The sequence below is a fragment of the Taudactylus pleione genome, unplaced genomic scaffold (genome assembly GCF_031769625.1).
Source record: "Taudactylus pleione unplaced genomic scaffold, aTauple2 ptg000290l, whole genome shotgun sequence".
NCBI lineage: Eukaryota > Metazoa > Chordata > Amphibia > Anura > Myobatrachidae > Taudactylus > Taudactylus pleione.
This window is the reverse complement of record NW_028284692.1, coordinates 2,608,270-2,621,240: the sequence shown is the minus strand read 5'-3', so window position 1 is coordinate 2,621,240 and position 12,971 is coordinate 2,608,270. Positions and strand designations below refer to the sequence as shown.

Below are 12,971 nucleotides of genomic sequence, written 5' to 3'. Positions count from 1 at the left end.
TGCCACAGTCTACCTAAGAATTGTTGCTGATCATGTGCATCCATTTGTAAGGAAGCCAAATCCTGTCCCATTTTTGCTATCCCAGTATTCAGGATTGAGAAAATCTCAATCCCAGGATTGAATTGTACTGTGTGCCATCTGATATCCTTACTACCCCCCCCCTCCTGCCAACCCTCTCGAGCCTTCCCTTTTACTTAGTCAAACTTACTTAGTCTATCAGGCTCAGCTGCGTCTGCTCCCTGTAGAGTGATGCAGACATGTCACTGTGGATTCTGCCCGGGGTGGCGTTTGCAGAGATAGGGTGGGGGGCCAAAGAGTTTGAGGGGAGGGGTCCTGGGCCCACTGAGTAGCAGTATGCAGGCGAGTCCTGGTAGCGGAAGGTAGGCAACAGGATGCTGAGCTCAGCGCTGGGCGGACGATGCAGCCATCTCTGCTGCCACCTCCTCTGGAAGTTGCCACACTCGGGCATGTTGTGGAAGCAGGGGTCCAGCACCCAGAGGCTGCCCTTGTGTCCAGGCAGGCGGATGAAGCACTGGTTTTGGCTGAGGTTATGGCAGATGCTGTTCTACCAGCCTTTTCCCTGCAGCCGGTAGTACGGGAAGCGTTGGGCTATGGCCTTGTAGTTGCTGCTCAGCTCTACTCAATAACCATCAGAGCCACGTATGTAGGCTTCTCATCCTCCAGTGCTGCTGCTCCTCTGCTCCCACCCCAATCGCATCCCATCCCATTCTGGGATCCATACTGCCATGGGGAAGCTGCTCCATTAGTATGAACCAGTAGAAGTCATGATGTCATCACGCAGTGCGTTCCCAGTTTATCAGCAACACTAATCCAAAGTGTGTTATAAACCCCATAATACTCGCTATTTAATTATAATCCCGGGTATTTTTGGTACTCAAAAATGTCCGGGATCCTGGGATTGTATTTTCTACTTTATAGCCACAGTCTTTCCATCTTCTAATGGCTACTTCCAGCAGCATAATGTGTTATATTACAAACAGGATACGGTTAAGATCCAGACAACTGGAATGCTGTCTGTCGGAACCCCGGCACTGGAATCGCGATCGCCGAGAGAACACCGGCGACGGAATCCCGACGTGACTGGTGATGCCACCCCCCCTTTTTTAATATACAGAACCCATGTAAGAGTACATTTGTGGTAAACATTTGTGGACACTCTTTTTTATTACCAGCAATTTGTAGCTGGTTGTGTGAGGCTCTAATGAGTCAAAGCATCTGTAACTACCAATAAATAGTGTTGCATGAGACCAAGGTACTGAGTCTTGTATAGTGCACAGCCATATACCATTACCTCCATATTATCACCTCTGCACCTTTGTTCATCATTGTCCTTGCCAGCATTGGAACCATGGGAACCAGCAGGAATTAATCACGGATTTGGTGAGTACATACTTTGCTTACCTATACTGCATTATTGTGTTCCCAAGTTCCTGATACCGTGCATATGTATTATATTTGAGGTGGAGAGGAGGAAGAAGAGGCATAGCACTGTTATCAGAACACCCTTCCTACAGACATCATTAGTTACTAATTTTGGGACTGTATACAAAACTGTATTTGTTTTTCCTCTTATGAGTATTTGGACTTTGGGACATAAGCAGTGGATCACTCCCGGTCAGGGATAGGATTATCTTGGACTGTGCAGTTATTCCTTATTAAGAACACCCTACCTACAGATTGATTTTCTGGACTTATACATACAAATTTATAACTATAATACTAATACGCATATAAGTTATTAGGAAGATCTCTGAGCGTATCACGATCTTATATGTGATTTATGTTCTTTAGGAGATTGGGGTATCTCTTTGAAGTGATAGCAGCTGGAGAGATTCTAGTCTCAAGATCTAGAGCGCTATAATCTCTATTTGTGATGACTGGTGATGCCGTTGCCGGGATCCCGGCAGACGGCATCCCGATCGGTGCAATCTCTTGAAGGAGTTTGATGCATTCAATTGTGATTAAGACGCACTTTTAGGCGAAAAAGAAGGTCGGCACCCTGGCAGCTCACTCGCACCACGCGTCTTGTGTCGCATGGCATACTGAGGCTAGGTGTATGAGGACATCTCTGTACATGCTAATTTTACAGGCACCATCAGTAGCCAGCATTCAAGTACTGAAATTATGCACCCTCTATGACATTGTTCACAATTAATTTTCTTACATTATGGAGTCAAAGTGATTTATTCTGGGGGATCAACACAAAATGCTAAAAATGTAATGTCAGATAATAATTAAAAACAGAAGTCACATACTTAAATTATTTGGAGCTCTCCTGTATACAATTAAAGTGTTTCAACTGAATTAAAAAGAAATACAGCTGTCTATTTTTACAACAGATGCACATGTCTGATTCAAAATACATAGGGGCATATTCAATAGGCTGCGAGAATAGCAAAAAACCCGCACCTGCGAGGTTTTTCCTGCAGGTGTCGGGTTTTTTGCTATTCTATTAGGTGCGTGATTTTTTTAAAACATGCGCCAGGAGGTTTTTATTCTCGCACCTCCTGAGCAAGTGTGTTTTTTCCTAAAATTGATGATTTTAGGTAAAATCACCGGAACTTGCTCTGACACCCCCGTGGCAGCCCCTGAGGACTAATTAAGCAATTGGAAGTATCCAATTAGCTTAATTAGTCCTTAATTACTTACCTTCGACAGCGCTGTCTTCTTCATCCTGCGTCGGGAGCCGGCTCTTCTGCAGCAGGGGTGAGTATGTGAGTGCGTGTGGTGTTTGTAAGTGTGTATGAGTGTGTGTGTGTGTCCCGGTGTCAGTGTGCGCCCCCCCCCAACCCCCCGTTGTCACTGTGGCCCCCCGTAATGGGCGCTGGGAGAGCTACATCTCCCAGCAGCCCTTGCCCCACTCACCAGCCCCTGGAGTCTCCCAGGAGCCCCCGGGACTCCCAGCAGCACCCTCTCCAGTAAGAAGAGAGAGGGGAAGCCACCGGGAGACATGGAAACCCGGACAGGTAAGTGTTTTTTTTTTTTATTCAATTTACCCGGCACATGGTTTTCAGTGATGAAAACCCCGAGTCCACTGTTTTTTTAATTGAATCCCGTGGGTATCGGGAGCTCGCATACCCGCGGGATTCCGATATTGGGCGTGAGGGGCGCAAGGTTTTAGCCTCACTAAACCTCACGCCCAATTGAATATACCCCATACAGTGCATCCGGAAAGTATTCACAACGCTTCACTTTATCCACATTTTGTTATGTTACAGCCTTATTCCAAAATGGAATAAATTAATTTTTGTCCTCAAAATCCTACACACAATAGCCCATAATGACAATGTGTAAAATTTTTTTTTTTTTTAGATTTTTGCAACTTTAATTAAAAAAAAAAACAAAAAAAAAAACACTAAGAAATCACATGTACATAAGTATTCACAGTCTTTGCCATGAAGCTCAAAATTTAGCTCAGGTGCATCCTGTTTCCACTGATCATCGTTGAGATGTTCCTACAGCTAAATTGGAGTCCACCTGTGGTAAATTCAGTTAATTGGACAAGATTTTGGAAGGCATACACCTGTCTATATAAGGTCCCACACTTGACAGTGCATGTCAGAGCACAAACCAAGCATGAAGTCCAAGGAATTGTCTGTAGACCTCCGAGACAGGATTGTCTCGAGGCACAAATCTGGGGAAGGGTACAGTAAAAACTCTGCTGCTTTGAAGGTCCCAATGAGCATAGTAGCCTCCATTATCGTAAATGGAAAAAGTTCAGTACCACCAGGACTCTTCCTAGAGTTGGCCAGCCGTCTAAACTGAGCGATCGTAGGAGAAGGGCCCTAGTCAGGGACGTGACCAAGAACCCGATGGTCACTCTGTCAGAGATACAGCAGTCCTCTGTGGTGAGAGGAGAACCTTCCAGAAGGACAACCATCTCTGCAGCAATCCACCAATCAGGCCTGTATATTAGAGTGGCCAGACGGAAGCCACTCCTTAGTAAAAAGCACATGGCAGACTCTCTGGTCTGATGAGACAAAGATTGAACTCTTTGGCGTGAATGCCAGGAGTTATGTTTGGAGCAAACCAGGCACCGCTCATCACCAGGCCAATGCCTTCCCTACAATGAAGCATGGTGGTGGCAGCACCATGTTGTGGGGATGTTTTTCAGTGGCAGGAACTGGGAGACTAGTCAGGATAGTGGGAAAGATGAATGCAGCAATGTACAGAGACATCCTGGATGAAAACCTGCTCCAGAGCGCTCTTGACCTCAGACTGGGTCGACGGTTCATCTTTCAGCAGGACAACGACCCTAAGCACACAAGATATCAAAGGAGTGGCTTCAGGACAACTTTGTGAATGTCCTTGAGTGGCCCAGCCAGAGCCCAGACTTGAATCCAATTGAACATCTCTGGAGAGATCTGAAAATGCCTGTGCACCGAAGCTTCCCATCCTACCTGATGGAGCTTGAGAGGTGCTGCAAAGAATAATGGACGAAACTGCCCAAAGATAGGTGTGCCAAGCTTGTGGCATCATATTCAAAAATACTTGAGGCTGTAATTGCTGCCAAAGGTGCATCAACATAGTATTGAGCAAAGGTGGTGAATACTTATGTACGTGTAATTTCTTTTTTTTTTTTTTTTTTCCTAAATTTGCAAAACATTTTTTACACGCTGTCATTAATGGGGTATTGTGTGTCGAATTTTGAGGACAAAAATGAATTTATTCCATTTTGCAATAAGGCTGTAACATAACAAAATGTGGAAAAAGAGAAACGTTGTGAATACCTTCCAGATGCACTGTACACCTCTCTAGCAAATGTTCCAGTGCATTTCCCAGTTCTATCATAAAGATCAAAGAACATTCAGAGGGAATTTGAGAAAAGTTTTTTTGAAAAGCACCATTCAAGGTTTGGGACATGTCTTACTCTACCCAAGAAAATTACTGGCCTGATTTAGAGGCAAAAAAAACCCCCAGATTTGTGAAAACCATGTTGCAGTTGGACTGTGCCCTAGATCAAATCTTGATTGCAGTGTAAAATCTGAGCGACCTTGTATTTTGGAGCTACATGCAGTATTTTCCCACAACTAAAACAAAATAAAAATTCACATGCACTCATTGCGTTGCCACATGGTTTGTCCAATAGACGATTTGTATTTTTTTTTTGTTTACTTTGCTCAGAAGTCTAAATGAGGCCATGATCCTACAGTATAGCATGGAGATGAAAGCATTATCCTATAGAGATACTGCTCTGCTTTAGGAACTGTAAAACATGTCAAAAGAGAGCATGAGATACAGAGAAATCTTGCCAGTGGCCTAGATTTATATTTATATTCCATCAGGACAGTGACAGTGAAGCATACAGAAATATATGTAGCATGGAGTGGCTTAATTACAATAAAAAAATACTAAGACCATGTCCTGGCATTCCAAGTAGAAGCTTAGACCTTAATCCGATTCAGAATCTGTGGAGTTATTTTAATTAAACTATTTTATGTTATTATATACTGTATGTATCCCTGCCTCTTTGAATGCATTACATGTTTAATCACTGGAGCTATTGTACAAAACTTTTACAATTGGTTGATTTTTACAGAATGCATACAATGTACAGTAGCTATGCCAATTTGAACATGTTGCTAAATGGGTAATAAACTGATTTGACTGGCACTACTGGGGCTCCTCCACTCCTCTTACACCACCTTCCCACACAGAGAATACCTTTTTGGCACACTATACCCAGAACCGAAGCAGGGCGATAATACGCTTCGTGTCAGCCCCACCTGTGACATCATGACTTCATTAGGGGGCCGGACCACCGCTGAGACCAAGAAGCTGAGATCGTGACAATCAGAGGACACACAGGGCGGCTCTCCAGCAGATGTGCAAGCCGCCGTTCTAGGCAGCCTGCCATACAAATGCAAAGTTTCATATGGCATTGATACAGGTGTCACAGGATGGTGCCAACCCTTCAGCCTTGCACCTTGGGAGGCAGCACTGCTCACGCAAACCTAGTTACGACCCCGGCTATACCTTCTCCAAACCAAAATTATAAGCATGGACTGCATACCCAATGAAACCTGTGTGTCTGATAAGTGAGAACTGCCATAGTCCGCTTTGTTAACAGTCAAATAACAGTACAGGTCAGGGAAGCCACTAACATTTTTTTGTTCCCACTTAGCACTTTTGAAAAGGTTGGTATATGTTGTAATGGTCTTGGAACTCTTTTTTGGCTTATCATTTTGAATGTCTGGCAACCAAAGAAAAAAAATGTTGCCTATCCTTGCAATGGCTCACAGTGAGGCAGTCGGAGTCCTCATAATTATTATATAAAACCCTACAAATAGTGTCAGACTGGGGCATCGGCACCAGGGGAATACTGTGGAAGGTGGCCATGCTTAAAGGGGTGTGGCTAGCCACCAGACGGATAACCATTAGTAACCATTATAGTAAATACTCAGGAGCGGTCACCCTGGGCCTCCACAAACAAAGGGGCCCCCAGACAGGGTCGGTCCGATCCTGTAATAGCCGAGGGTTGCCATGGCTCCGTGTTCTGCATGCACAGTGAGTGCATACAGCACCGAGCGGCTCCAGAGTCCCCTCATCAGTGTAATGTGACACATCACATTAGTGATGCTGATCAGGGGACTCACTAGGGAGCCACTCTGCACTGTATGCACTGTGCATGCAGAACACAGAAGAGCTGGAAGGTTTCAAGTGGAGCCTGACATGCCAAGGGAATGGAGTATGCAGGGTGGGGTGGTTGTGGTATTGCAGTTTAGCAAACGGAGGCCCTATGGGGCATATTAGGGAGGGAGGCACTGTGGAGCATACAACCAGGGGTGGGCACTGTGTGGTGTCAGTTTTATTGGAGGGAACCCCCGCAACTTAGTTGCCCTGGGGACCCCGCAAGCCTCAATCCCGCCATGTAAATGCTGATATAAAAGCAAAATATCGTAGTGAATACACCATAGTCCTGGGAATGCAGTATAATGTAAAAAATAATAATAATAATTGAGCACATGATGGTGATCCAGTCTATATATATACCAAATGAATGTTACTGTGATAGGGGACCCTGGTACTGACAGCCAGTGTCTTAAAATCAATGAGAACTGCATTAGGTCTAGTAAAGGTGAAACACAAGCCATTGTAAAAAATAAATCTAAGCTCTTACCACTAGAATATCTTAAATTTAGGTGAATGAATGCAGAGCCATAATACTATTCCAATCACAGACAGGAACTGTGTTAATTATGCTAAAGCCTACCGCCAATAAGAGGAGGGGAAAGGGTTATGTCATGATCGCCCACTTTGGGCTTGATTCAATTCAATGCGAATTGAATAGCACAGGGAATGAGCTCCCGGAGCTGTTCAATTCAGCGTGCTGCTAAGCCCGACTAAGGATTTCTTCTCGCATCCCTCCTGGTATGCAAGCAGAAATCCGACAAAAGTACAGGCGCGATGCTGTTTTCTGCCATTAGCGCGGCGGAAACAGCATCGACTAAATACCCTGGTTAAGGCGCAAGGGGCGGAAGAACGGGCATTCCCCGACCTAACAGAACGCAGATTTGAATATCTCCGGGAGCTCATTCAATTCGCATTGGATTGAATCAAGCCCTTTGATTGGTAGGAGAAAGAATCTTGATATATAGAAGCGAACCAAGAACCCATATTCATCTGTGGTCGGCCTCCAGCAGATAACTGATTCTCTAATAAAGTAAAAAATATATAATTTGAGTGCACAGTTTGGAGCCTGATCCCTACAGGAGGGAGTGGGCCCTCAGGCAGTGGGACCCACCAGGGATTTCCCCTGTACTCATGTGGGCCAGTCTGACTGTGTACAAACTTTGTTACTTTAAATCATTTACACAAGAAGTTGCAATATATTAAACAGCTCCTTTGGGCAATTTATGGTATCTCTCAAGGATAATATACTTTTCCACTCAAAACTCCCAAAAATCAGTTAAATTAATTATTCCGAAAACCCCCCACAAAATATTGTACTTACTGTGGATGCTCCATTCGTACGGCACCACTGGGATCTCTGTAGGTTGTAACATTCCAACACCGAACCCCTCTCTCCTCTTATCAGTCTGTTTGTTTCACGGAAAATGAGTGGCCCTAGATATACCTTGCCAATTAACTTTTAATTTGCTTTAATGAAACAGGCCAAGTGGTACTAGGAAAAAGGAATGCAGCGTGGGACATTCATAAAGGACCTGGTGGGTGTAAGTAACACGTTCATGCTAAATACAGTTTTATTACCAATCAGCTTCTAACTTACATTTTGCAGGCTGTGTTTAAGAAATGATAGTTTGGAGCTGATTGGTTGGTGATATATATTTCACAATTTTATCTCACATCAAGCTTTGATATATATGCCCCTAAATGTGTAGTTTTGGTGGCGTAAATAAAAACAATAAAACGAATATAAGTATCTTGGATAACCTTAGCTAGACTGAATGACCTTACTACTGGGATTCTGTTGTTTGTCGTCACTTTTCTTCTTCTTTTTATAGTGTTATTTTTCCCATATTCTTTCCAAGGATAAAGGTAGACAGGATCTCAATAACTAGGGAATAAGCATGCTTCAAGTCATCCGGGAGTTCTGTAATAATATGCTTTAACGAAGGTCACAGGTATCCAAGGTATACCTCCCAGCATCAGTACTTAAGAACATCAGGACATTTTTATAAAGGGGCCCTGGATATGCCCACAGGGGCTTCCTTTTGCTACTAAAGCACTGGAGCCCCACTTACTCCTTTCTCTCCTATAAAAATAGCCCTGAGTTGCTGCATAGACCATTATTCAGAATTGGGTCTGTCCCCATTAAACTGGGACAGTTGGGAGATATGACACGGTGACCCTATTATATTATCCTTAGATCTTGCAATGAGTAGTGCATTATTTCTTCTAATATGAGCAGCAGTTTTATGAAGGAAATAAAACATGTATTTCAGTTTGTATTAAAGTATGTTTAACTTTTTTGTTTTTCTATAAATTATGATTTTTTTTCTTTTTTAGAAAAGAGAAATAAAATGTGTCAGCTTGAACCATGTGTGAAGCAAAATGATAAAGAGCATGATGCAAAATATGTAATGTCTAGCTGCAGAATAAGTGATGGAGGAGAGGGGAAATGGAGCAGAGAAGCCTGAAATATTGTTCACTTACAGTGTATGAGTAATGTGAATTATACTAACTTTCTCACTCATAAATGCAGGATGTCCTAAAATAGCCCCCATAATGAGATACATTGTTAACTTCCACCAGTGATGTCAGAAAATAACAAAGATAAGGATATATTTTACAACTGCTTATATGAGTGATCATACCCCTTGTGCTATACATTGTCAGTATTGTTTGGTTATATAGTAACCAACCTATTTAACCTGATCAATTGTAGAATTGTTTTGGAGGCATTGTAGGTAAACTTTGTAAAAAAAAATATATATTTTATATATATATATATATATATATATATCTTCTATAATACTGCACAACTGTAGCAGATGGCATGTATGTAAGCCTGTAGCAGATGTCAGGTGTGTATGCCTGATATGTCTGTGAACGAGATGGTTCACAGACTTATCACATTGGTTGTACAGCACCGCCCGTACACACAGCACAATGACCCAATATATCTGCAGATATATTGGGCATCGGCTGGGCAGCGCAGTCAACGCAATATGTCTGTGAATGACGTCGTTCACAGACATATCAAACAAGAGCAGTGTAAACAACAAAACAGTTATCACATATAGCAGGACTGAAGGTGGCAGAGAGACATTGAGAAGCCACCCTGTGAGGGAGAGGAACAGCAATCCACCCCATCCCAGCAAATGTATGAGCATAAAGAAAACACTATCCACTTCAATAAGAAAAACAGGAGAAAAACAAAAGGTGACAAAAGTAAATGAATCATAGAAAGGAAACTTAAAAAAAGGAATTACACAATGCGAAAGCAGGGGGTGGAACATCTAAAAGCCAATCAGGCCTCAAAACAAGGACTTCCTAGTAACACAACAAAAATATACAAGAAGAGTCAGAGATAAAGCCCCAATTGGACCACAGCAGCAATAGACATTTTACAGAAGGCATAAAAAAGTATAGTCATCAAAACAACCAAACAAGACAAAGTGAAATGACTAGTAAAAGGGCATCAGATCTAGAACCACCACAGAAAGCGCCAAAAATTTTGAGAAATGTTCAAATATTAAAGCGTAAAAGGTAGATAAAGAACAGTTGAAGAAAGTGAAACAGTAGGCAATACAGCATCACCAAATGGTAACAAATTGAGCAATGTTCGCAGAATGGGTAACAGGACCGACCGACTACATATCATCAGTCAGCCAAGAAGAAGGGGAAGGAGAAACTTCAGCTCAGGAGGCAGCTTTTTCACAGAAGTATGTAGGAGCATCATCTGGAGGGGGAAAAGTCCAGAAAGCAGTCCTCTGTAAACAGACGTAGATGACCTGGGAACATAAGAGCAAATTGACAACCCTTCTTGACTAATCCTGCACAAATAGGGGTAAAAGCTTTACGGGAACGGGTCACTTCTGCGAATAGTGCTGAAAAATGATCAGTTTATGGTCTTCCCAAGTAACAGAGCAATGCCTCCTGGAAGCCTGCCACAGCACCTACTGTTGGAGAAAACTGAGACAGCAGAAAATGGTCACTCTAGGCCGGGCGTCAGGATTATGTTATCATTGCAGGAAGAATGGGCATCCAGCTAATCCAGAAGAGAGGAAGTGAGAAAGCGCATCAGGGCTTCACTCTAAATGAATTCAGGGAGTCTCACAATGCAGAGATTGTTTCAGTTTATTTAACACATGCAGATGTCGCTTATGGAACTCATTATATTGTTGTTTCAACATAAATACAGGCTGAAAAGTCTCTTCCAGCTTCATCTCATTAGTGTGAACCCGCTCAATAAACTGCACTATATTGCAGTTAGCCCCCTGGAGGGCCTTCCTCAAGGTATCAGCCTGCTTCTGCATCAAAGGGGCCGCGGTATCGTTAATTGCCCGCACCACGTCTTCATAAAAGCCAGGAGGTTGGAGGATGCACCAGAGGGGAACGCACAGCGCATTGCTGGGGTGGAAAGTACAGCCGCCATCTTGTGCTTTTTCCTAGCGCTGCTGCTTAGCAGGCATGGGGGAGGTGATGAACCTCTCAGTGCACTTGGGGGAGTTTCCCCTAGTCAGTGGTGGAGTTCCAGTGGTAAGAACTACTTAACATACAAATAATTAACCATCATTCTCTAATGACCCCCCCTCCCCCAACAAAGTTTTTTTTTTATGTTAACGTGGCCTAATTAGCTGTTTTGTTTTTACACTACTAAATCATAGCTAATCAATGACTGAGAATTAACAACCAGATGACACTCCAATAACTTGATACAACCCTAAGAGAACACCCTCACCCCACACAAAAAGAAAAAAACACTACACTATACCTAAAATATATGGAAAATGACTGATCTGTTCAATAACATGAAATACAAGAGAATCAAGCCCTGTGGCATATTGGCTTTTTATTAAATAATACAAATGTTAATCATAATTACAGACAGACAACTTCTACAGTACCTGTTAGTGCAATGCTCTGTCTCTATAATGCCAGCCTAGACAATGGACAAAGCTGCGTTATGGTAAGGATGAAATTATAAAGAAAGTGACAAAGTAATTCATAAATCATAATGCATTTTGTGCAGAGAATATATATGTGGTAAGTGATGGGTGGTTATAAAGAGGATGGTGTAACGTGGGAGCACACTTTCTCACAAATAGTAATGGTGCTATGTATTATGTGGTATTCCTATCAGGAAACATTAGACTGCACTGCTAGAATATAACCAAAACAAATGACCTGTAAACACAACCGGTATCTAGGATATACAATGCTGGATTAGGGTCCTGACAACACTGCAATAGCCAAAGTCACCAAACAGCAGGAATCTGAAGTAACGCTGGAGAAGTTTATAATGTTAGTAGTGAACCAGACATCAGGCAGCAGCTGGTGATTACATTACATAGGGCCTGATTCTGAGTTGTACGCTAATGCCGCCACCACAGCTGCGAATGTGAACGCAGCTACTGTGCAAAAGTATGCAAATGTCGCAGACGCCGAGGAATGTATCGCGACTCCCACCCACGACTTTACAAATCCAAGCATCTGTGTGCAAAGACACGGCATCGGTCGCAGATCCTTTGATAATCTGTCTCCTGAGTAACCCTATGGTCGCGCCGAATGGTCGCAGGTACTGAGACGCTGGAGCCATGTTTACTGCATACGGGATCACAGACGCATACTGCGACAGGCCCCCGAAACAGTCGTGACACCTCTTGGTCGCCACTCCCCATTACCTCCCCCAAAACGCTCCCTGTCTGTCAATCACACTGTGAGTAAATAGTCGCTGCAAGCAACTACGGTAATGTACCTTGACGCGTACTCAGTGCGACTGAGGCACATGCATAGTTTACCTATAATCACTAAATTGCACAAATATTGGCATAGCAAACAACTCTCTAGTGAGTACCTTATATACAACACATTTATTCTTGAAGTGTGTATCTATCAGCTTTGCTGCAAATAACTCTAAACCACTAGCACCTAGCCTCTATTAGCCTTATGTGCTAGATACAAAGATTGCCAATGTTTTGGAGAAGATAGGGTACACTTTCCATTAAAGTGGTAGATGACGCCCAGCCAGCCCTTAGGAAGGGGCTGCCATCTACAACACCACAAAGATTTCTTTCACTGCCTGAACTGAAAGGAGTCAGCTTGCAGACTGAAGAAAAGCGCCTTTCAGAGACAGTGGTCATCTCCCAGACAAAAAGCTTCTGTCCTCTAACTGCAAGCATGGGCATAGCCACAATATCAACCTGCTGCACATACAGAGCTAAAGGGCATGTGCCTATCTGTTCCATTAGATATACAGTGTGAGCTCAGATAAAGGAAAAGCTTGTCCCACCCAGTCTGCCTACTTAGTGCGTAACGTATGA

The 12,971-nt window shown here is 43.1% G+C and overlaps 1 protein-coding gene across 2 annotated transcripts in view; it reads right to left on the bottom strand.

Annotated features, from left to right (window-relative positions):
- The window catches only part of RECQL5 (RecQ like helicase 5), a 111,861-nt gene that overhangs the window by 19,657 nt on the left and 79,233 nt on the right, over positions 1-12,971 (bottom strand). The window lies entirely within an intron of this gene.